The sequence below is a fragment of the Dama dama genome, chromosome 1 (genome assembly GCF_033118175.1).
Source record: "Dama dama isolate Ldn47 chromosome 1, ASM3311817v1, whole genome shotgun sequence".
Lineage (NCBI taxonomy): Eukaryota > Metazoa > Chordata > Mammalia > Artiodactyla > Cervidae > Dama > Dama dama.
This window is the reverse complement of record NC_083681.1, coordinates 57,895,943-57,920,198: the sequence shown is the minus strand read 5'-3', so window position 1 is coordinate 57,920,198 and position 24,256 is coordinate 57,895,943. Positions and strand designations below refer to the sequence as shown.

The 24,256-nt window shown below is 33.8% G+C and overlaps 1 protein-coding gene across 7 annotated transcripts in view; it reads right to left on the bottom strand.

The window, feature by feature from the left end:
• Positions 1–24,256, bottom strand: part of METTL15 (methyltransferase 15, mitochondrial 12S rRNA N4-cytidine) — a 366,840-nt gene that overhangs the window by 274,427 nt on the left and 68,157 nt on the right. The window lies entirely within an intron of this gene.

Genomic DNA, 24,256 nt, shown 5'->3' with positions numbered 1-24,256 from the left:
ATAACAGAGATTATCATAACACTGTAAATCAACTATACTTCAATTAAAAAACAAAAAGGCCAGATGGGAAGAAATCAAGCCTGGAGAATTAGAAATAAATATGTGAAAAGGTAGTAGAATTGTAGTTAATTTGGAAGCCAAGATACTCTCAACACATCCTCTGAAAGTTATGCTCTTTAGTTTAATGCACTCTCTCAATTTCAATGGTATGATGAAAATAAAAACAATTATTTCAATAATACTGAATATTATGACAACATACACTAGAAGTCAGACTGTTAAAAATGCTTAAATATAAAACTTTTTTAAAAGTTCATGTGTACATCGCACAAAAGAAATTCCTGTAATGGATTTGAACATTTCTCTGTCCTGAATGTTATAACTTTTTCAAGGGAGAGTGGTCAGAGACAAGGCACAATTATGGTTTGATTTTTTTTTTTTTTTTTTTTTGGCTATAGGCTACCATGCTGAGTCCTGTGTTCCAATCACGTCCTCAGAAAACTTTAGCCTACTATTCAAAGAATAATGCGGAGGAAGTCTTCTGATGGAAATTGAGAAGAGGAGGTATATAAAGTATTATATAAGATGTAAATGTGATGAAAAGGTACAGGCACCGCTTTTTAACATAAATTTTTTAGGATAACTTAACCTTGCACTTCTATAACTGTCAGCATGAAAGGTATAGCTACATATATTTTTCACCTTTTTAAATAGTAACTTTAAAACAATACTTTAAGTCTTATTATTTTTATGGATGTTAACAGTACATACCTAAATCTCAAGATTGAATAATTTTCTCTCCCAGGCTGTATACTTATTTTATACAACTATGAAAAAGTAAAAATCTTCCACCATAGTTCATCTCAGTTTTAAAATTGCTAGCAGTTTAGCATGATTTAAACAGAGAAATTTTCTAGGCTTGGAAAAGCTATATATGTGAACAAGGTAGTTGAACTGTAGTCATACTTTCTTGTTAAACCCTAATATCAAATCTTATATAACTCTAGATTTAAACTAAGAGTATATAAAATTAAATAATTTGATATGATTGCCTTCTCTCAAGCCAGAAAAGTCCCAATCAATATTTAAAAAGAAAAAGTCTCATTATTAAAAAATAATCTGGAAAATGTGAATGAGATGATTATAATTTACATGATTATTTTTTAATCTATCATGATTATGCCCTTGGTGATATACTGACAATCAAGGAAGTTTTCATAGAAAAAGCATAATCTACTATTACTAGTCAAGTGTAACACAAAGGATGAAATGGGAGACAAGTGGGATTTATGAAATGAGAACTGAACCCTACCATATGTCTTGGGTTAATAGGTGAGTGGAGCCATCAAATTTCATTTTAAAAATTCTAATACACAATGCCCATCAAAAATAATAAGTGACATCTAGGCCTTGTGAGTTACCCAGCACTACAATTGAAAAAGGAGCCAATTAGTTTTTCCTTTCTCTTGGGTCATTAACATGACATATGATTACATTTTTTAATTTGTACAATTTGATAATAAAATAAGGAAACTGGACAATTTTTCTTTGCTTAACAAATGCACAAGAACAACAAATCTGAATGTTTCAAAATAATCTTTTTATGAATCTCAACTATACACAGTTGAAAACGTTTATTTTATGCTACAAACATATGGAACTCTTTCTTTGAAATTACCTGATATAATTTATCTAAAAAGCCAAACCCATATTTGATATCAAGAGTTTTTTTCTGGTAATTTCATTTTATACCTGCATGCTGCTGCTGCTGCTAAGTCGCTTCAGTCGTGTCTGACTCTGTGGGACCTCATAGATGGCAGCCCACCAGGCTCCCCCATCCGTGGGATTCTCCAGACAAGAACACTGCAGGGGGTTGCCATTTCCTTCTCCAATGCATGAAAGTAAAAAGTGAAAGTGAAGTCGCTTAGTCGTATCGGATTCTTAGCGACCCCATGGACTGCAGCCTACCAGGCTCCTCCGTCCATGGGATTTTCCAGACAAGAGTACTGGAGTGGGGTGCCATTGCTTTCTCTGAATACCTGCATAACCCTGGCCAAATCATTTTAGCTACCTAAGTTTCAAATTCTTCATCTAAGAAGTGGGAATAAAACATACTCTTGTTTATCTTAAAATTTATAAACATTATCTTATTTCTTCCTTACAACCTTGAAGGTGTTAGTGTTTTCTACACACAGAAATGAAAATTAGCAGCTACCGCTGCTGCTGCTGCTAAGTCGCTTCAGTCATGTCCGACTCTGTGCGACCCCATATACGGCAGCCCACCAGGCTCCCCCGTCCCTGGGATTCTCCAGGCAAGAACACTGGAGTGGTTGCCATTTCCATCTCCAATGCAGGAAAGTGAAAAGTGAAAGTGAAGTCGCTCAGACTAAGCTAGGAAGTGGCAAATGCAACAGCTGAATACAGGTGTATCTGGCTCTAAACCACTCTGAGTATGCATTAAATCAATAAAATCTATATATTTGCACACTGCTTTATGGCTTTCCAAGCATTAATGTTTTCCTACTTGGTCTAACAAAAGTCTGTAAAGGAGTATGGAAAAGTGGCGTTATCCACATTTTTACAAACAGAAAACTCAGGTTCAGAGAGAAAATGTCATTTGATTAAGATCATATTACCAGTAAGTGAGGGAAAGAGAATTCTAAACAAGGGCTCACCATCTCTCTTTTTGAAAGAAATAAAGAAAAAAAGGGAGGGAAGGAACAAAACAAAAAATAAGAAAAAAAAAATAAGTGTATGGTATAAGAATCATGCCCTATATGGCTTTATAAAAAGTATACAAGAAAAATTTACTGTTTTATAGATGACTCATTCCCACTGGAACTTAGGCTCTTGAAAATCCTTCTTTAGGCATCTCTCTCTTTCCCCCTCCTGCACTCCCTCCCTCCTTCTCTCTCTCTCTCCCCCTCTTTGTTCCTCTTCTCCTGTTTCAAGCAGACACCTAGGTATCTAGAGCTTTAGAATGTATGTTCTTCCAGGATTTTTCCACAAAAAAAGGAAAAAACTTTCTACAACCACTTTTATATCTTTTAGTTACCAAAAAAACCACAAATTTCAGAAAGAGAGAAAGCTAGTTACACACTGGGTAGGTGGTATCTTTAAGAAAAAGAAAGAGATTTCTTTGAAATTGAATAGAAGAGAGATGGAAAAGATGAACAAATTCCAGAGAGGTGCACGACCAATGAAGTGATTGACAGGTGGTAAGATCTCAGAGCTGCTAGTTAGATCACAGAATGAAGGGGATGGATCCTTGGTCATGGGGTTCCCCGTGCTACCAGAGAGTTCCATGCCTCGCTATGGCATAGAAGAAGCAGAACCAACCATTGGTCCTAGAAGGTCTACACAGGTTAAAACAAAAGGCATCTTAGGGGAAATTAAATGTGATATGAGGTGAGTAAGATGATGCAGGGCTTTGGCATAGCTCTGGATGGTGTGTGGGGTCTGGAGGATAAATGAAATTGATAGCTTTATAGAACAGGGAGACTGAGGATCAGAATTGAAATGAAGGTGATTTAAAGAAAATAAAAAACTAGCTTTTGCAGAACAGGATGCATAACTACAATTCTTCAATTTGCCTCCAATTTAATATGGTAGTATCAGTGCACAGTAGTAGGTGTGTAGTATATATTTAATGATGTGATGTGAAAAAAAGAGCTAAGTCTCCCAATGCAACTATGAAGACAGCAATACTCATTTGTATATATGAATTCAGAAATACTCTTCAAGATTTAAGACTCATTATGATAGTATCACATAAAAGAGTCACAAGATGCCCAACTTTTAAGCCATTTAGAATCTATGTATTCCTAATATTAGCAATAGACTCATTAATAACAGAACTTCTTCAGAATATTAATAATGATAAATAATTATACAACTCTATAACATGCTGTTATTTACTGATCAATCTCCTTTGAAACAAGAAAATAAAGACTTCTTAGTTTGGGTTAGCTCTTTTGATCAAATACAACTCAATGAGATTTTATCCCCATGGTCTTCTAAATATCATAGAAAAGATTAGATTTTACTTTTCACCATGATGAGTCACACTTGACTAGCTGACCAGTAACTGTGGATCTGATACAGACGTGGTACAAACTCCGAATTTCAGAGCTCAGAGGGTCACCCTCGTTGTTTAGTCGCTCAGTCGTGTCCGACTCTGCGAATCTGCGGACTGCAGCACCCCAGGCCTCCCTGTCCTTCACCATCACCCAGAGCTGGCTCGAACTCATGTCCATAGAGTCGGTGATGCCATCCAACCATCTCGTCCTCTGTTGTCCCCTTCTCCTCCTGCCTTCAATCTTTCCCAGGATCAGGGTCTTTTCTAACGTGTTGACTCTGCATCAGATAGCCAAAGTGTTGGAGCTTCAGCTTCAGCATCAGTCCTTCTGATGAATATTCAGGATTGATTCAGAGGGATATAACAAACTATTTATTCCACCCCCTCATTTTACTTATGAAGAGACCAAGGCCTAAAGAAGGTAGCTGGTAGCTAGTTGAGGGCAAAGTTAATACTAAAAAGCAGATCCTGTGCTCCTTCCACTTCATCCCATAATACTCCCCCATTGAAATTACATAATCACGTTGTAATAAAAACAATTCCTCATTGAAAAAGCATTTTCCCAATACAAAGATATATGCAAGTGGGAACTCTGGACAATGAGCCTCCAACACAGTTAAAAACAATTACTGTTCTACCATTTTAATTTTCTTAAGAATTTACGATGATAAGTATGTTGAACTAAATTCCAAAGACAATTATGTTTTATATGCAGCCTGAAAAAAAATGTCTGGCCATTATGTATAAGAGAAACTAATGAAGACTTACTTCTTGAGATGTTACAGTTTTCACATGGATCTTGAAACTGAAAACAAAAAATTAAAACACCTAAAATCATAAACTCACAGGTGATTAAAGCTAGAAGGACCTTTAGAGATAATCCAAATTTATCATCATTATATACCACTCTGTCTTTATAGATTATATCTATATCCCTTTTATATAATATCTCTCAAATGTGATATCCTTTAAGACAGCTAAGGCTACTCTCTGAAGGGGTGAGACTGACAGAAATCACGGGATTTGCCCCACATCACCCTTCATGGACTAGATACTTAAATGATTCTTTTTATCCAATATAAGACTTCTAATCCTTGACATTTTCACACTGGAACAACACTGTTAAAATTGGACGGGAAAATGTTTTTAGCCATTAACAGTACGAGGGCAGATCTTCCAATTTCATTTTTCTAATGTTGATTAGTCATTTCCAATCTGTGCAAGATTTTTAATAGTAAGTTCTCATCTGAATTTGGAAACAATATGGCCTGATTTCACTTCAAAATTTCTTCCTATGACTATTTTCTTTTCTGGCAATTACTCATTTTTAATTTTTCAAATTAAAATGTTTTTGAAAGAATGTTAGTTAAATTTCACCTATTTGTAACTAGTTTCATTTTGAAATACTGAAATGTCTCAGGAATATACTTAACTTTCTAGAGTTTTTTCAGGAGGTTATTAAAATGCATGGCATTAATTAAAAATCTGTGTATTTATGGAACATCCAATATAGATAAGGCCATAGAAGGTAATACAAAGATAAGTTAGGAGACTTCCAGTTTGGTGAGACTTCAAACATGCTTACAAATAACAATTAGTAAAAAGAAATCAACAATATAAGATAAATATATAATATTTTACAAGGAGCAAAATAAATATTAATTTTAATCAGAAATTATATGAATGAAAGTGTACTAGGTTACAGTTCAGCTGGGCCTTGAGGCTGGGCAGAAGTCAGAGCTTACCCTTTCTTTTCATGCTCCATAGTCTCCAAAACTAATCAGTTATCAAGTTCAGTTGATTTTATCATAGAAATATATCTTAAATCTATTTCCATCATCAATTCAAAGCACCCAAACTTCTTTGCTTTATTAATCCAATAACCTCAAAACTCATCCCATACCTCTAATTTCACTTCTAATTCTTCTCACTACACTGTTAACAGGATATCCTTTCTAAAATAAAATAGCAGCATGTGGCATTCCTATTTTAACCCTCTCACAGGCTCTCCAAAAGTCCATGATACAGTCCAAACTTCCAGGGAAAATGGACAATGTTCTTCATATTCTGGCCTCTTCATTTCTTGCCAACATTATCTCTCACTACACCCAGACATGAATTTTACAATGTATTTTACAGCCATACAGAAGTATGTGCAATAATCAAATATGCCAAGCTGTCTCATGCCTTCTCTACCATTTATCTTGTTTCATCTCTCTCAACCTTTATTCTCAAATAATTTTGAGAACACTAATATGTCCACAGCTCTATTCCAAAAGTTAGAAATACAACAGTAGGCCTAAATAGACATGAGTCCTGCCCTCATGTAGTTTTCAGCCTGGAGGCCTGAGTATCTTTAATATAGTATCTTTTTATTATTATTATATTTTTTTCAGAATAACCTCTGAAAGTGTCCTAAACATTTGTGTCCCTGGTGCCAAACAATAAATAACACACAGAATGTAATCCATAAATACCTGCTGGATAAATAAAAACAAAGAGAATTAGAATTTTAAAAAGGTCTTGACATAGGAAAGGAAATGTCTGGTATAAGAAGAGCATGTTCATCTAGACTCCAGGATTTATTAGAAGAAGAGGGTAGAAAGGGGAAAAAGGGAAAAAAAAGAAATGGAAAAAAAAAAAAAGGAAATTTCCACGTATGCTCCAGACACTGGGTTAGTTTTGCAGTAATGCAGCCTGTCTCACTGCTCGCAGTAGCAGTGTAAGATAGACAAACTAGAGATCATGCAGGACAGGCAGTATAAGATCCAACTGCAGCAGTCCTAAAAGGCCAGGCTACGTCATTTATACCATATTTGCTAGACACTGGACAGCTCTGAGGGCTTCTTTTTTTTATATACAAAAAAGTTTGACTGCCAACAGTATGAGATGGATGGTGTGAGAATATAGCAGTGACCTGGTGTGGAGCACTCAGCTAAGAGGACACAAAAGCCTGAAATGGCAACAGGAATGGAGACTAATAGCAAATGTATGCATGCTTATTTCATACTTAATTTATGCAAAATGTTGTGCTAAATATTTTATCTGTAGTTTTCAATCATTTTATATGTAGGCATAAATACACACACACATTTAGTTAATTGAATGCAATTTTCAAAACCACGCTCTGAGTCAAGTCACTATTATTATTACTATTTTACAGAGGAGAAAGGGGAAATTTAGAGAGGGTTAGGCAAGCTGTCTGAGGCACAGCTAATGAATGGTGAAACCTGATTTCAAAAATAGCTCTGTCTCCTGAACACGTACTACTAATTGGTTTGCTTTTTTACAGAGGTAAGACAGTAATTATTATAGATGTGGTGAGTGAAGAAGTAAGAATTGTTTAAAGGATCACAAAGCATGCTATCTAGGTAACTAAGAGGTAACTGACACCATTTATTTTGCAATTATGTTAACTATGCCACACACTTTAAAAACTTGATCTCATATAATTCTTACCACAGCCTGCACAGTAGGTAAGATAATTCTACTTTACAGATGAGTGTATCAGAGTCATTTACTTAAGAAAATATGAATTAGTGGTACAATTAGAGACTGAGGCAGAAATAGGCATTTCCTTTCCCTTACTTCTGCACTGCCCTCCATGCCCTGCCACCTCCCAGTTAGGATCAGAAGGGCCAAGTATCAACTTCTTACTCCAAAAGAGAGAAAACTAAAAATATGTGAGGATACAGGCAGCTTGAGAGGGAGAACAAAGAGGTTTAAGAATTTCAAACAGGAGTAGAATAAGTCTTTGTAGTAAACTTGAAACAGTGAAGCGAGGAATATTGCTGAACAGAGATTTTGAAGAGTTTAAAACACACACGCATACTCAAGTGTAACAGGCCCAATGATAACAGCAGTAATACATAGAGGAAGCAAGAACTTTGGTTCCTGAAAGTGCTTGAAGAACATTAAGTCCTAATTGTATTTTTAAAAGCTCATCCAAATAAAACACACACACACATATATATATGAGTAAGAAAAATTATTTTCATTATATATATTACACTATATATTACACCATGAGCCTTTGGAAACACTGTGCCCCAAATATAATGTACCTGACATACATTTACCAAATGGAACAGAGGAGAGCTCTTTGATGTAGCTAGTGGGAAAAATGTTGAGATGAGCTAGTTATTTGGATATATGATATATCAGATAGTCTGATAAAAAAAAAAAACCCTAGAAAGTAATCTGGTTTATAATGTCACTGAGATGTTTGTAATTGCTGAGGCAAGCTATTATTCCACCATTGTGTACTTAAATCACTCAGACTCTCAGAGACTTCTGTAAGGCTTTACTTATGTTTTCTGTCTAATCTGTTGACAGGTAGACATTTGTCAAACTGATGCATTTGCGGACCAGAAATAAATTAGAACATATAACTGTGAACATAGAAGGCCACCAACCTCATAGTCAGCAACCATTTCTCCTACAAAACCCTGTGATTTATTATTGTCTTGTCAAAGTCTGTTGAGTATCCGTCTGTTATGTGCTTATTTTTGTTTTATTTGTAACTATTACATGGGCTTATGTAAAAGGAAAAAAATCTCCAAAGAACATAAAAGTTATACCACAAACAAAACAATCAATGCATTGCAATAAATTTATCTCCTTTCTCATTTTTATCAAGAGTATTGGTGTTACTATGATGACTCATTCTGCCTAAATTCTGTAAACATTTCATCTTGTAGCTTAAATTCTATCTTATTCACAAAAGAAATCTTACTTGTCATAACAAAACTTATTTTTCTCTTCTTCACAAAGTATGTTCTTCAGTTATATCGAACAATTAGAGTATTCATCCTTGCTGGTGATGAGTAACTTTTACTCTTACCTATAATAAGGAATGAATTTCAAACACAAATCTTAGCCCTGTACAATGGACTGCCATTTGATCTGCTTTCAAATACAACGGTTGAATTAACACAAATGACTAGGAACAATATGACATGAGTGGTCTCAATAAGCTTAATTTCTCAAAGGTCTCAGGCACAGACAATGCTAATCTGTCAGTATCTTTTAGAATAAGAAAAATAGTTTTTATTCAACACCATCAAGAAATTCAGACAATATATTCTGGACAGACTTTTCTAGGAATAACACACAACTACCAAGAATGACAGACAGTTATTTTCTTCTAAGGATTATTAAGTGTATAGATACAGAAAAATAATGTAAAAATAATGAAATACTGAATTCTTACATCAATGAGTTCAGCAAATGCTCTTTCCAAAAATTTTTGGTGGGGGGTGGGGGGCACAAGTCATTTTACTGATGGTGGCTTCAACATGGTTTAAGTATTAAATCTTAATCACCATTGAAATAAAACCAATGATGAAAATATTTTCTATTACTCAGCCTCCAAATAACATTAACTTTATACACATCAAAACAAACCTATATACATAAATTGCTGTTGTTTATTCGCCCAGTCGTGTCTGACTCTTTTGTGACCCCATGGATTGGGATTTTCCAGGCAAGAATACTGGAGTGGTTTGCCATTTCCTTTCTCCAGGGGATCTTCCCAGCCCAGGGGTCAAACCTGCATCTCCTGAATTCTTTACCACTAAGCCACTGGGGAAGTCCCATATACAAAAGTATTAGTGTTTAATTCAATGTGTAGATATGTGTCTATGTGTATGCATGTGCATGCACATGTATAAGGGTGGGTGAGGAGGAACTTCCATATTCCATAACTTGTTTAAACATGTGACTCAAGATTGGACAAGTTTCAGACTAAGGTACACTACACAACCATGAAATCCTCATGTGGAGTACATGTTAGAAAGTAAAACTTAAGAAGTTACAAAGAGTTTCATAAGTTAGGAAGAAGAAAAATAATAAAAAAAAGTCTTTAAAAATTCACAATTAGAAGAGGCAAGTTCAAGAAAATATCTAATCTAATCTAGAACAAATTGCTTCTGTGACTTTCAATACTACATTAATCGAAAAATAAGATATGAATGAGGCAGCAGGGTATACAAGAAAGAGATCAAAGGTCAAAATATCTGATTTGTGATCCAGAATCTATCATTTAATTGCCATAAAGGTTGGGCAAGTTACTTAATTTCTCTGAATCTCAATTTCCTCATGTGTAAATGGAGACAAATATACCATTTTAGCCCATATCACCAGGTTAGTGGGATATGCAAATAAGACAATATCCTTGAAGAAAATTTGAAAATGGTATAGTGCTATGTAAATAATATTAATAAAATACACCTTAATTAAGAAAATAATTATTCACAAAAGGCCTAAATTCCATAATAATTTATCCATACATGCTATGTTGCTTCAGTTCTGTCCAAGGCTGTGTGAATTAATGGACTGTAGCCCTCCAGGCTCCTCTGTCCATGTGGATTCTCCAGACACGAATACCGGAGTAGGCTGCCATGCCTCTTCCAGGGGATCTTCCCAACCCAGGGACTGAAGCCCTGTCTGTTACATCTTCTGCACTGGCAGGCAGGTTCTTTACCACTAGCACCACCTGGGAACCCCAAATAATTTATACTAAATACAAAAGTAATTTAGCATACAAAAAAACATTCCATAGCTTCTTAATTTGAAGGAATACAAATAGAACATTCAGTTGGCAGATGGTCTTTAAAAGGAGCCTCTCAATAATGCTAAGACTTCTAGAGGGAGAAGTTTCAAAGAATTTTAAATGCAATAAAAATCACCTATATATAAAAAAAAATCACCTATAATATATCTGAAATAAGACAATTTCATAATTACTCTGACTTTGCTATGTCTTAAAACTAAGAAAATATTTTTGAATTATCTTCTAATTCAGCCCAAATTAAAAAAATACAGCTTACTAGATGATCTTTTAAATACTCTTTAAAAGCAAATGTTTAAAATGTAAATATTATTATTACTTTTCTTGTTCAGAAAGTAATACCTTTAAAGATTTTTAGTATTGCCCTTTAAAATTTTATCACAATACTAATCATATTTTGGAGCATAAACAACTACATTTTCAAATGAATTGGACAGTAGGCCTAATTTAACCACAATGGTATTCTGACATGTTACTAGAAACAAAGAAACCAAAAGTTCTCAATTTTTAACTGACCAGGAAGACTTTATACATCTTTCAATTGTGGTCAAATGAAGTTGACCAAATGAAGCAACAGTCATACTAAAATCAATTATCCAATTACCTTGATAATAAAGTAAAAATTATACACTTATTGTATAAATTCTGTATGGAGTATAGAGAATTTTGGAGTATAAATTTTACAGGGAGATACAAAGAATTATAAAGTATACTGCTAGTTTCCTAAAGGACATTCAGTCTGTTTGAAGAGACCAAACATGAATCCCTGAAATGATTAAATAACAAAATTCCAGACATGCCAAGTGTCAGTGTATAGTTATATGTCAGTGTTAACAAAGAGTAAATTATGTTTTATGGAAGCAAGTAACACTATAGCCGGTCATGGTCTGAAAAGTCTCCCTCCTCAAAGAAGATGGCCCCAAGTCAAACCTCGGTTAGAACCCGCTAAGTGTAACAGAGGAAAGAAGGTGCACCAGAAGAAAGGAAAAATCTGAAATAAAGTCAAAGGAATATTATCCTTGAATCATTAACTGGTCTAACTGTATAGCATACAGGACTTGTAAAAAGAATTAAATAGACTAGACTGAATGTTAGGTTGTTTAAGGTTTCTGAGTCTGCTCTTAGTTATAAAATGAAGTCTGAAACACTCACCTTACAGGGTTACAATGATAATGAAATAAATTTGTGTATATAAAGTACTTAGAATACTTCCTGGCACATAGTAAGTGATTAAAAGTAATAATTATAAAGATGATGATGATAATAATAATGATACTTACTACTACTTACTACTTCCACTTTCAAGAAGCACAAAAACAGATGAGAGGCCATGAAGCATAGGACTTGCACTAGGATAATGACAGGTAGGAATGGAAGGGTTCATACAAGGAATGCTACCATGAAGAAGCACTAATAAGAATCAAAACTTAGTTTAGATACAAATGATAAGGCTGTAAAAAATGTCAAAGTTGTCACAAAACTTTCAAACCTATTTGGATCAAAGAAAGATGACAGCATGACCATAAAAATCTCTGCTATAATCAGATTAATAATCTTTTTTTTTTACTAGAAATCAACATGATCCTCTCAAAATCTGACCCTCTCAAAATCTAAAGTACCAATTCGTAAGTAAAGGCATTTTTTCCTTCATACTCATGACCACTTCTAGTTTATCATATAGCTTTACATTTAAATCAATGACACTAACAGGTGTTAAGAATCAATTCTAGATCACTAACAGAGAATGGGTCATCCTATAAATCGATCCTCATTATTATTATTAATAGCAAAGATTCACCAGATCCTTTCTATGTATGACAACTGGGGGCTATTTACATGACAGCTCTATGAGGCAGATTTTATTATTGTTTCTATCTCATGTGGAGAAATATTTGCCTAAGGTCGCATGGTTAATACATTACAGAGTTATCTGAAACTTTGCAGCCTCTCCTTTGATATGCTCCTAACAAAACTTGCTATAGTGTCTATAATTTATTTCTGAGTGGCACAAATATCAAATCATGTCATTCCTTTTCTGCTCACGACTTTCTAATGACCTCCTATTTCACAAAGCCCTTCAAAAAAAAGAAAAAAACCAGCAAACCTCATCTAACTTAAATGATTCCATCTTCTACTTCATCTTAACTTCTACCCCTCTACTCCTGAATCATCATTCTAATTAGCAGAGCCTCCCTATTGTTCCTCAAACTCATGCCTGTTACAAAGTATTTGTACTTAATGTGCCACCTGCCTGCCCGACCACAGCAGATATTCAAGGATGGAGCATGTGTTCTATCTTTCCTTCTAGGATTTTGCTTGAATATAATTTTCACTAAGGCTGTCCTCAAATAAAAGTTTTTTCCGCCATCAACCCTTATTTCTCCCTTGACCCTTCCCTTGCTTCACGTGTTCTTCACGGCACTTATCCATGTAACATAATCAACCTTAGAGCCTTCTTCTGTATTATGTTTATGATCTGTGTCACATCACAAGAAGACACACTGTGAAACAGGAAACACAGTTTTGTGTCTCTGATACCTGGGACAGTACCTGTCACACGACTGCTGATGTTGTGTAGTTGCTAAGTCATGTGTGACTCTTTCATGACCCCAAGGACTGTAGCCTGCCAGACTCCTCTGTCTACGGGATTTCCCAGGCAAGGATACTGGAGTGGGTTGCCATTTCCTTTTCCAGGGGATATTCCTGACCAAGGGATCAAACCAGCGTCTCTTACATTGGCAAGCAGATTCTTTACCACTGAGCCACCTGGGAAGCCCTGTCACATAGAGCTGAATAAATATTTGTTGAATGCATACAAATACCATATATTTGTAAGGATACAAACTACCAATAGGTAGTTAAATAAATTTTGTTTTCAAAGGATAAAGGGGAAAAGGAATTATTATTTGTTGAGCATCTAACATGTGCCAGAAGGTCTACTAGGTGTTTAGCATACATTAACTCACTAAACCAGAGAAGGCAATGGCACCCCACTCCAGTACTCTTGCCTCGAAAATCCCATGGATGGAGGAGCCTGGTAGGCTGCAGTCCATGGGGTCGCACAGAGTCAGACATGACTGAAGCGACTTGGCAGCAGCAGCAGCAGCAACTCACTAAACAATCAACTAATAATCCTGTGAGAGATAGATATTGTTCACCCTGTTTGCCTAGGAAAGCCTATAAAATTCTTAAAGAACATATTGTTTGTCAAGAAAACCTCTTTTAGTAAACTTTCCTGCTGCTAAGTCACTTCAGTCGTGTCCAGCTCTGTGAGACCCCACAGACGGCAGCCCACCAGGCTCCCCAGTCCCTGGGATTCTCAAGGCAAGAACACTGGAGTGGGTTGCCATTCCCTTCTCCAATGCAGGAAAGTGAAAAGTGAAAGTGAAGTCACTCAGTCGTGTCCGACTTGTAGCGACCTGATGGACTGCAGCCTACCAGGCTCCTCTGTCATGAAGATTTTGTTTAATCTGTATAGCCTTAAAATTCATTAGAGATAACTGGAATTAGTGTCAATTTTATTTGGTTTGAATCTTAGATTAGATTTTGGATTCTTCTAGAAGTTCTTCATTCTGATTATTGCATAAGATACGTCAATACTTTACCCAACTACTTCAACAGAACCTTCTAACAGTGCTAGAAAAACAGATGGGTACCCTTAAGACCACTGAAAATTAAGTTAACAAATGGGGTTCATTTAGAAAAGGGTCTCCATTCTATGACCTTGGAAAGTTAATTAATAAAGGTGAGGCTTAATACAGTTATATGAAATAAAGAGATAATTCATATAAAAACACTTTATACACTGTAGATCACTACAAATATTATTATTGCTATTAAATATCTGACGGTGATAATAATGGCATGGCATCTAATTCTGTCTCAAATCTGTTTAGAAATACTGTCTTTCAAAACAGCATAAATCAAAAATGAGAAAACTAAGAGAGTTAAAATGATTTATTGTCTATGAAAAATAATGAAAGAGCTTAAAGGTCTCACTATAACAGATATACCACCTGTTTAGCTTGACTTCATCGGGAACCTCAGAAGCCTATATGATGGTCTCCCTTCTTCGACCTGTGTTCATGAAAGCTGTGTAGTGAGCCTCCCACACTTCCCACAGTTATGACATTCCCCCCTCCCACTTTCAAAAAAGTGTGGCTGGAGTACTTGAAGCAATAAACCAGAATAATAAAAGCATTTCAGAGTTACAAAGGTATTTAAATGTCAAATATGCGCATTACTGCAGAGATTATTTAGGTTTCTAAACAATAATTGTAATATGAAAACTATTACAAGGATATTTTTTAAGCACCAGGACTACATTATGTTAAAACACAAGGGGAACAACTTCTTTAAACAAACGAAAAACTATAAATTGCTATAACAAAGGGAAGCTAGTCTTCCCTGTGTGTCTACTTTCACTTTTCAAGTGCTTCTTCGGAGTTATTTCTATTTGTTAAACAACAACCAAAAATCTCCAATATTTCCAATTCATTCTAAATTAAATCATCTTAAATCACGTTTTCTGGATTTGAGAAGCAAACACTATTAAATTACACAAAAAGTCAATTTTTCCGATTATTCCTTCAATCCTTCACCTAAAATTAAGTTTCTACTCTCAGTTCTCCATCTTCAGTTCTAGATTTATGTCACAATAAACATGATTTCAAAATAAGCTGATAATCAGTTAAAGCCTAGAAAGTTATGCCAAGTTGTGTGTTACAGAATATGTTATGATTTGTTGTAAGACACAATCTTAAGAGAAGATACAAAGTAGAAAATATATCTTTGAATACCTGATCCTACAAAACAAACAAGCAAGCAAAGAAAGAAGTTTAGTTACCTATGATCGAAGTAAAAAGTAATACCTCAAATAACTTCAAATGATCTGGTTAATCATTTGAAAAAGGTTTAAAATACATAAACACTGAGTATATCAAATGAGATCAGGAACAGGCTAACATAAAATAATAAACATTAAAATATTAAACCAGATGAAGGAAATTCTTTCTTACTATTGCTGGGAAGAGAAAATTAGGCAGAAACAACTAGCACTTTCTGTTAATTAGCAAGATATTTTACTGTGAGAAGACAATGCTGAACTATTTTCTGACTACTAGTTTTCACCATAGGTTAAAAATAAATCAACTTTGCTTTTCAGGAGTTTATCTGATTTCAGACTTGTAATTGTTGTTACCGCTTAAAATGTTTCTATGCCAAAACCACTCTTCCATAACATATCACTGCTTGCTTTTTATATTTGGAGTTCATAATTAACACTAGGATACTACCACAAGATGTGAAATACACCACAGATGTACGTCCATACACTATTTTTATAGAAATATTTTTAAGTTGCAAAAAAAAAAAATTGTTCTAAAAAAGATTTGTTTTTACAAAAATGGTACAGTCCTTCAAAGTTAAATTTCTACGTTAACATAAAGTTTAAATAAATTTAGATACTCTTGCCTCTTTAAACCTCTATTTCAGGTTTTTTCTAAGTCTTCCAATTTTAGTTAATTGTTAAATTCTCAGGCGTATCGCACAAAGTACTAAAAAACCATAACATAAAGGAGGAAGAAAAGCAGTTTGAATTACTGGTACAATTTGATACCTAAACAAAAGACATTATAAGGAAACAGTCTAGATTTCACCAAATTACATAGAGAATAAATATTTACTTTAAAACTGCAGGTGAAAATTTAAATACAAGTATTGTGACCAACTTTAAATGCTACAGTCAAAAGTAAAAAACATCTATGCTAGAGTTCAATTCTACAAAACAATTTATAACTTCAGGTATAGCTTTAGAATATAAACCTTAATATGATAATCATATGAAAGAAGCATCACTTGCATTCTAGGAGATATACAGTAACATTCTACTGTCAAGTAAAGTTATTATTAGTAGTTATAACTTCACTACACTGTACAATAAATGAAATCTAGGATAATTCTCATCAGAGCCAGTCTACATCTGTTATTTTGGTTGAACAAGTTGCAACTAAAGCAAATGAGCTAAGTATAGCAAATATGACTTAATCTATCATTAATTTTTTTTAAATTTTGTTAATTGTTTTAATTTGTAATAATTCACATTATAATTCTATCTAATATAAACATTATTTTTGCTTCTTCTGTCATAATCATTTATCCAGGTTCTGAAACACATATAATTCAACAGATTAATTATTAAATATTTAATGTATAGGTAACATGCTAATCTCTTTATATAAAAATGTGGCTACATGACTTCAGGCAAATCATTTTTCCTCTTACTAGGATTTAATTTTTTCAATGATACATCAAGAAGATTAAAAAACATGATCTCTTCGAGCTCAAATATTCTGTAATTCTAAAATAAATAGCATCCAAACATATCTGACTATTAATTGATATTTCCTTTGCATATTTAATACAACTAAGTAAACTTGAAATAACTCTATAACTTAGTATCACATCAAGTGAGCTGGAAATTTAAATCCAAAGAATAAGTATCAAAATATTGATAAGTGTTTGAAACAATAAATTTTATCCTACAATTTCTGAAAACATTAGTTGACCTTTACTCATCATCTAATAAAACATAAATTTTCCTGTTATTGTTAGTCATGGGAAAAAGGTTCATGTGAGGAAGGGATTTTATCTATGTTCTAGGATAAACAAGAAAAGAGGTCATCTATTTTCTTTTGATTAAATAGTTATTGTCACAAGCAAGAGAACTATTAAGGGAAATTAGAAGTTTCTCTTTATAAGAAGTAATCGTAAAATCATCAATAATAAACAGTATTAAATCAACTTTTGAATAATTATTGAGGGGAAGAATTAAAGCAGTCAATAAAGTATAATCAACATTTAAGAGCATATCAATTACAATAAATCAAAATAGCACCACGGTAGGCCGTAGCAGGAACCCTGAAAAGAAAAATTATAAATCAAATATAAATCATAAAGCATTGCAAATATACATGAAATATGCTTCAAAGAAACTTGTAGTATTGCTTTAAATGCTGTTGCAATGAAAACACAGCTGATTGTGATCAATTTGGGAGTCTTTCATTTTATTGAAATTTCCATTATAATATTATTTGAACAAATCACAAAATACTCTTGTACAGCATCCTAGCAATGCTTTATAAAATGTGAAGTTTACTGTACTGGCTAGCTCATCACCACAGGGAATCATCAAATGGAAATGATTCATTCATGGACGTTGACTCCTGTAATCGTTAACCACTTGTACACTTCAATTGATGGAGTACTGATGGAGTTAGAGGTTCTAAAAGGAGCCTCTGTTATTTATTACCACTTGCTCCATGGTTAAGTGAGACTATAATAAATTGATCCAGATGGGTTTAATTTATCACAATAAGAACTCAAGGTATAGAAAGAAGTAGTTTATAAACAAAACTAAATAGTTTGATTTAGAACTGAATTTAGAAGTTACAGCTTTAAGAAAAATCCTCCCAGTTATTTCATCATCTCTTTCTCCCCAAATAATATTTGATACTGACTTCAGACATAATCCTCTCTTTATCTATTATGACTTTCTGAAGGCTTTGTTTCTTTGGGAAATAAGAAAATGAAGATACACAAGATATAATGACGTTAAACACAAAACTTTCATTTGGCAGTTCAAATTATTAGTCACACTGCAGTAAGGTTTAGATCCCCAAATTTCAAAACAGTACGCTAAAGAAGAAAACAAACTAAGAATTATGAATCCACACTAAATTATTTAACAATTCTTGTGGGTTTCTGAGGGAAATGAAAATTCAGCAATATACTTACTAGCACAGTATTTCAATCAGTTTATAATATCATCCATATGCTATATTTTAATACAAGTTCAAATGTATTCTTAGGAATAGAACAATAATGAAATAAGCTACAGATATAAATTACACATTGAGAAAATTATGATAAACAATATTTCATAAGTGAAAACATTAAAAATAAGCTAAGATAAATGGATTACTAAGAAAAAAGCTGGAATCAAGATTGCCAGCAGAAATATCAATAACCTCAGATATACAGATGACACCATCCTTATGGCAGAAAGTGAAAAGGAACTAAAGAGCCTCTTGATGAAAGTGAAAGAGGAGAGTGAAAAAGCTGGCTTAAATCTCAACATTCAAAAAAATAAGATCATGGTATCCAGTCCCATCACTTCATGGCAAATAGATGGGAAATCAGTGACAGACTTCATATTCTTGGGCTCCAAAATCACGGCAGATGGTGACTGCAGTCATAAAATGAAAAGACGCTTGCTCCTTGGAAGAAAAGCTCCAAACAACCTAGACAGCACATTAAAAAGCAGACACATTACTTTGCCAACCAAGGTCCATCTAGTCAAAGCTATGGTTTTTCCAGTAGTCATGTATGGATGTGAGAGTTGGACCATAAAGAAAGCTGAGCACCGAAGAATTGATGCTTTTGAACTGTGGTGTTGGAGAAGACTCTTGAGAGTCCCTTGGACTGCAAGGAGATCCAACCAGTCCATCCTAAAGGAAATTCAGTACAGATGCTGAAGCTGAAGCCCCAATATCTGGCCACCTGATGTGAAGAACTGACTCACTGGAAAAGACCCTGATGCTGGGAAAGATAGAAGCTAGCAGGAGAAGGGGACGACAGAGGATGCAATGGTTATATGGCATCACCGACTTGATGTACATGGGTTTGAGCAAGCTCCGGGAGTTGGTGATGGACAGGGAAGCCTGGTGTGCTGCAGTCCATGGGGTTGCAAAGAGTCAGAGACGAATGAGTGACTGAACTGAAGAAAAAAGTTCACATATTTTTATACTACTATTTACATGAACAATCAATTTCCTTTAGGAAATAAAAATTATTTCACACCAAAATAGTTATTGATGGCATTTCCCAATACAAAAGGAGAAAGTAACAGTAATCTATATGTTGTAATCTATTTATGTTGACTTAGGAGAAAACGTAAGCATCATGCTTCAAATGGCATTCCAAAAGGTATGGCTCAGTCAAAAGAATATACGGGCAGCAGTAAGACTCTGAAACTAAGTAGTTGAATGTAAGCTTACTTGAGTCCTAACATAAACTGCAGGCTTTCCTGGTGGCTCAGATGGTTAAGAATCTGCCTGCAATGGAGCAGACCCGGGTTTGATCCCTGTGTCAGGAAGATACCCTGGAGAAGGGAATGGCTACCTACTCCAGTATTGTTTCCTAGAGAATTCCATGGAGAGAGGAGCCTGCTGGGCTACAGTCCATGGGGTCACAAAGAGTTGGACGTGACTGAGTGATTAACACTTTCACTTCAACATAAGCTGTGGGTTTCCCAGGAGGCTCAGTGGTAAAGAATTTGCCTGCCAATGCAGGAGACACAGTAGACACAGAAGACGCAGGTTCAATCCCTGGGTAGTGAATATCTCCTGGAGTAGGGAATGGCAACCCGCTCCAGTATTCTTGCCTGGAAAATTCCATCATCAGAGGAGCCTGGAGGGCTCACATGGGGTCACAAAGTCCATGGGGTCACAAAGATGGATAAGACTGAGCTCGCACACACACACATGAGCTGTGCAGTTGTTATTACGCCTCACTTTAAAAAAGACATTTCACATCTTTCTGTTTCCGTTACTCAACAATTTATTGTTGTGAATATTATAAATTAGTAAGTTAACATTTAGGCATGAGTCAACTTTTTAAATATTTGCTTGATATTGCTACATCATTAACTTTTAATTCATAGTAAGTGAACTCCAGTAAATGAGTATCTAACATGACATTTTCACCTCTAAATAAATCCAAACAAAAGACCAAAGTTATTTAATAATCTGCATTGTTAAAAATCACAATGAATTAAATTCCTTGGTTGAAGACTCTGTCAGAATATTAAAACATCTTTCCAATGATATATTTGAATTTATTTTTAATAACATATGTGATTCATATGTTATTTGATGAATCAAATGCTAGAAATAGTCTGAGTCAACTATGAGATGCCCAGAATGTCTTTACATTTATAAAGTTAGTTATACCCAATTTTGTGATATGGTATTCATTGTATTTTCAAATGCCACAACAACTAGTATAACAAAAGACAACTGACAAAATATTAACTTAATCTGGTTATGGACCAGGATTGGGGAAACCTGAAGAGAGAACATGGCTAAAAGTGACAAATATCAAAGACAGCAATGCTTGCATATCTAAGTCATATTATAAATACTTATATACTATGATTTTATAAAATCAACGGTATATTTTTCCATAAACTTGGTCACTTACTTCTGTGATATAAGTTCAAACTTTACACTTTTTTATATACAAACAATACAGTAAAGCTATTCCCCAAAGTATATGTCTGTATATTTATATAGGAAATACTTCTATTTGGAACACTTCAAACAACAAATAACAATGAAAAGTAATTAAACCATAAATTAATCACAAATAAAAATAAAATTATACTATATGTCTAATGCTGCAACTCTGAGGTAAGCATGTTCTTTTGCTTACTATATTTTAAAAAGATGGACATCTTTCCATGTTAAAAAAATGTTAACATTTATTGTCTGTTTTCTATGTCCTGAGTACTATCTAATATGTTCTACCTTTTTAATCCACATAATGATCTTGAGTTATACTTACTAGTATCATGTACCTCCCTTACCAGCCCTACCTCATGCTTTCTAAGAGCTGCATGGTATACTAATGTACAGTCTTATCATTCTACTTATGTATTTCTTGAATGGCACATTTTAAAACATTCTAAAAATCTTCAGCAACCTAACTGAAGATATGTATTCAAAGTTCAGCCAGGATTTATTTAGCAAGTCAAAGAGAACCATGGCCAATGTGACAGCTTACAAACTCACCTACTTTAGTTCAGAACAACCTCTGGATTTATGGATAAACCTTAGTTACTTTCATATTTCTTAACTTTTATTTCTAAAGAGCTACCATTATCTCACTGACTTCAGAAGCTTTATATTATGTACTTTTAAGTTTTCAGAAAAAAATTATTCAAGGCTATATTGTTTAAGCTCATTAAGAATAGTACTGTTTTATATTTTTATGCTGTTTCTTTCCAAGTGTATTAACATTACATTCATCTTATCTGATTACTGGGATGAAAATATGTGATTAGCAAAGTGGTTTATTTCCAGAAATACATATTTAAAGATTAACCAATATGAGTATAGCTTCACAGGTTCCACCATTCTCTTTCACCTAAGGAACTTCCAGGCTTTGGACAAGTATACTGTATACGTGGATTGAACTTACTTAACCACAGTATCCTCTTCCTGGAAGAAAAAAATTAATATTATCTTACTGTGGTATTGGGTAAAATTAAGACAGTTAAGGCAATTACTAAAGGTAAACATGTATACTCCATTTCAAAAAAATTTTACATATAATTGTTAGCCAACTAAAAAAGATCAAACTTGAAGGATTTAAAATTTTTGCCACACTCTAATTATGTCATTTTCGTCCATAATAGAAGTACTATATATTATTGTATAGAATGAAAAACTAGACAATTATGGCTATTTATAATTAGTCAAGAAATTTTTCTGAAACAACATATAGTCTTCAAGGGGGGAACGAGTAAAACAACTTTTATTATAAATATAAAATCCAAACTCACAAAACTATCCTCCAAAAAAATCAATCAGTAGTATAGATTGAAAAGATTTTTAAGATTTTTACAAAGAAAAAGAAATCTTAAGCATGTGAACATTAAGACATGATATATTTTTATTGGCTATAAAATATTTCTAAACAATTAATAATACAGAATTTATGATTACCTTATAGCTGTAGCATTAGACACAGAGTATAATTTTTTTAATTTCTGATTAATTTATGATTTAATTACTTTTCATTGTTATTTGTTACTTGAAATATTCCAAATAGCAAGTATTTCCTAATTTGAAGGGCTTCCCAGTTGGCTCAGTGGGTAAAGAATTCGCCTGCAATGCTGGGGTCACAGGAGATGCAGGTTTAATCCTTGGGTAGGGAATATCCCCTAGAGAAGGAAATGGCAACCCAGTATTCTTGCCTGGGAAAAACCATGGACAGAGAAGCCTAACAAGCCACAGTCCATGGGATTGCAAAAAGTTGGACACAACTTAACGACTAAACAGCAACAGTAGAGAAAGCAAGAACATTTCTGAAAGGACATCATTTGCTGTTCCTATAACATTTTCTCTTCAACCCACTTCAATCAGGTTTTCAATCCTAACCACATTTCTGAAGCACTTCCTTAACAAAATCACCAATGACCTCTATACAAAAAATTCAGATCATATTTAACTTGACAATAGCATTTCACACAATGGCTGGTTCATTACTCAGATTATGTTTTCCCTGGTTATGGGATTAAACACCTCCTAATGCCCAATTTTTCATTTGTTCTCTAGACTCAAAAACCCAAATATGTTATATCTGTCATTTCTACTTGGATTTCACATATATATACACAGTTGTGTGTGTAGCTGAATCACTTTGCTGTATACCTGAAATTAACAGAACATTGTAAATCAACTACACTTCAATTTAAAAAAAAAAAAACCAACTTTAATGCTTTTAAAAGAAATCTATATTCTGGCTGCCTTTCTTAATTCTAGTAGGATTTGTTTATAGGATTCAATTTAATTAAAAAAAAAATCAGCCAACTGCTATAATATCTAATCCACTGCAGGACAGTAAACATACATAGAAAAGATACAATCCCTGATCCTGTGGATTTTATCACAAATAATTTGAGATGATTACAGATAGATTTCAAATAAGAAAATACTTTAAGAATATATAAAGCAGTTATTTCATGTTTTTTAAAAATGTGATACTCTTATAATACCTATTTTAAAATTAAAAAAATTACGTAAAATGTGGATTAAGTGGTTTACTCATTAAAAGCAAACTTCCAATATATCTCCTTTACCCAGGAACTCCCTAACAGAGCAGTTTGTTTTTCTCTGATGCCTTTGATGGAAGATGGCTTTCACAGGTTACACAAACTTCTTGGAGCCTATCCTATAGGGACTCAACAATGACTATCTATTATTTACCCTTTTTCTCCCCTATGAGAGTGTATATGGGTGTATTTGCAAATTACTAAGTGACACATTACAATTACATAAACTTGAATCAGCTATAATTTTTAAAACTTTAAGTAAGATATAGCAAACATTTTGATAGTAAAGATAATAAGAGATAATGTCAGTTTAGATATATAAGCCAAGCAATCTTAAGTACTTAAATGTATTACCTTTAAATATTATTAGCAACAAATTGCTTACAATTGGTCATGACTCACCAGTGTGTCTCTGCACATACATTTAAGACTATGTCTTTTTATAACAGGTTAGTTATTGATGCCTCTGGGCATGAATATTTTCTTTACTATTTATCTTGGCTTTTGGCTATTTTCTAGCTCCAAAGGACAAACAGCAAAGAAGGGAAAATAAATTTATATCAATCAATGTTATTACCTCCAGGAGCTATTGTCAGAGCTGAGAGGAAGAAAATGAAACCTAGTGAAAATATGAAAGATTTAGGGTGTATGTGTAAATTTCATTTATTCATTCTTTTACCTTCTTTACCAACAAAAATGAAGGAAAAACTGG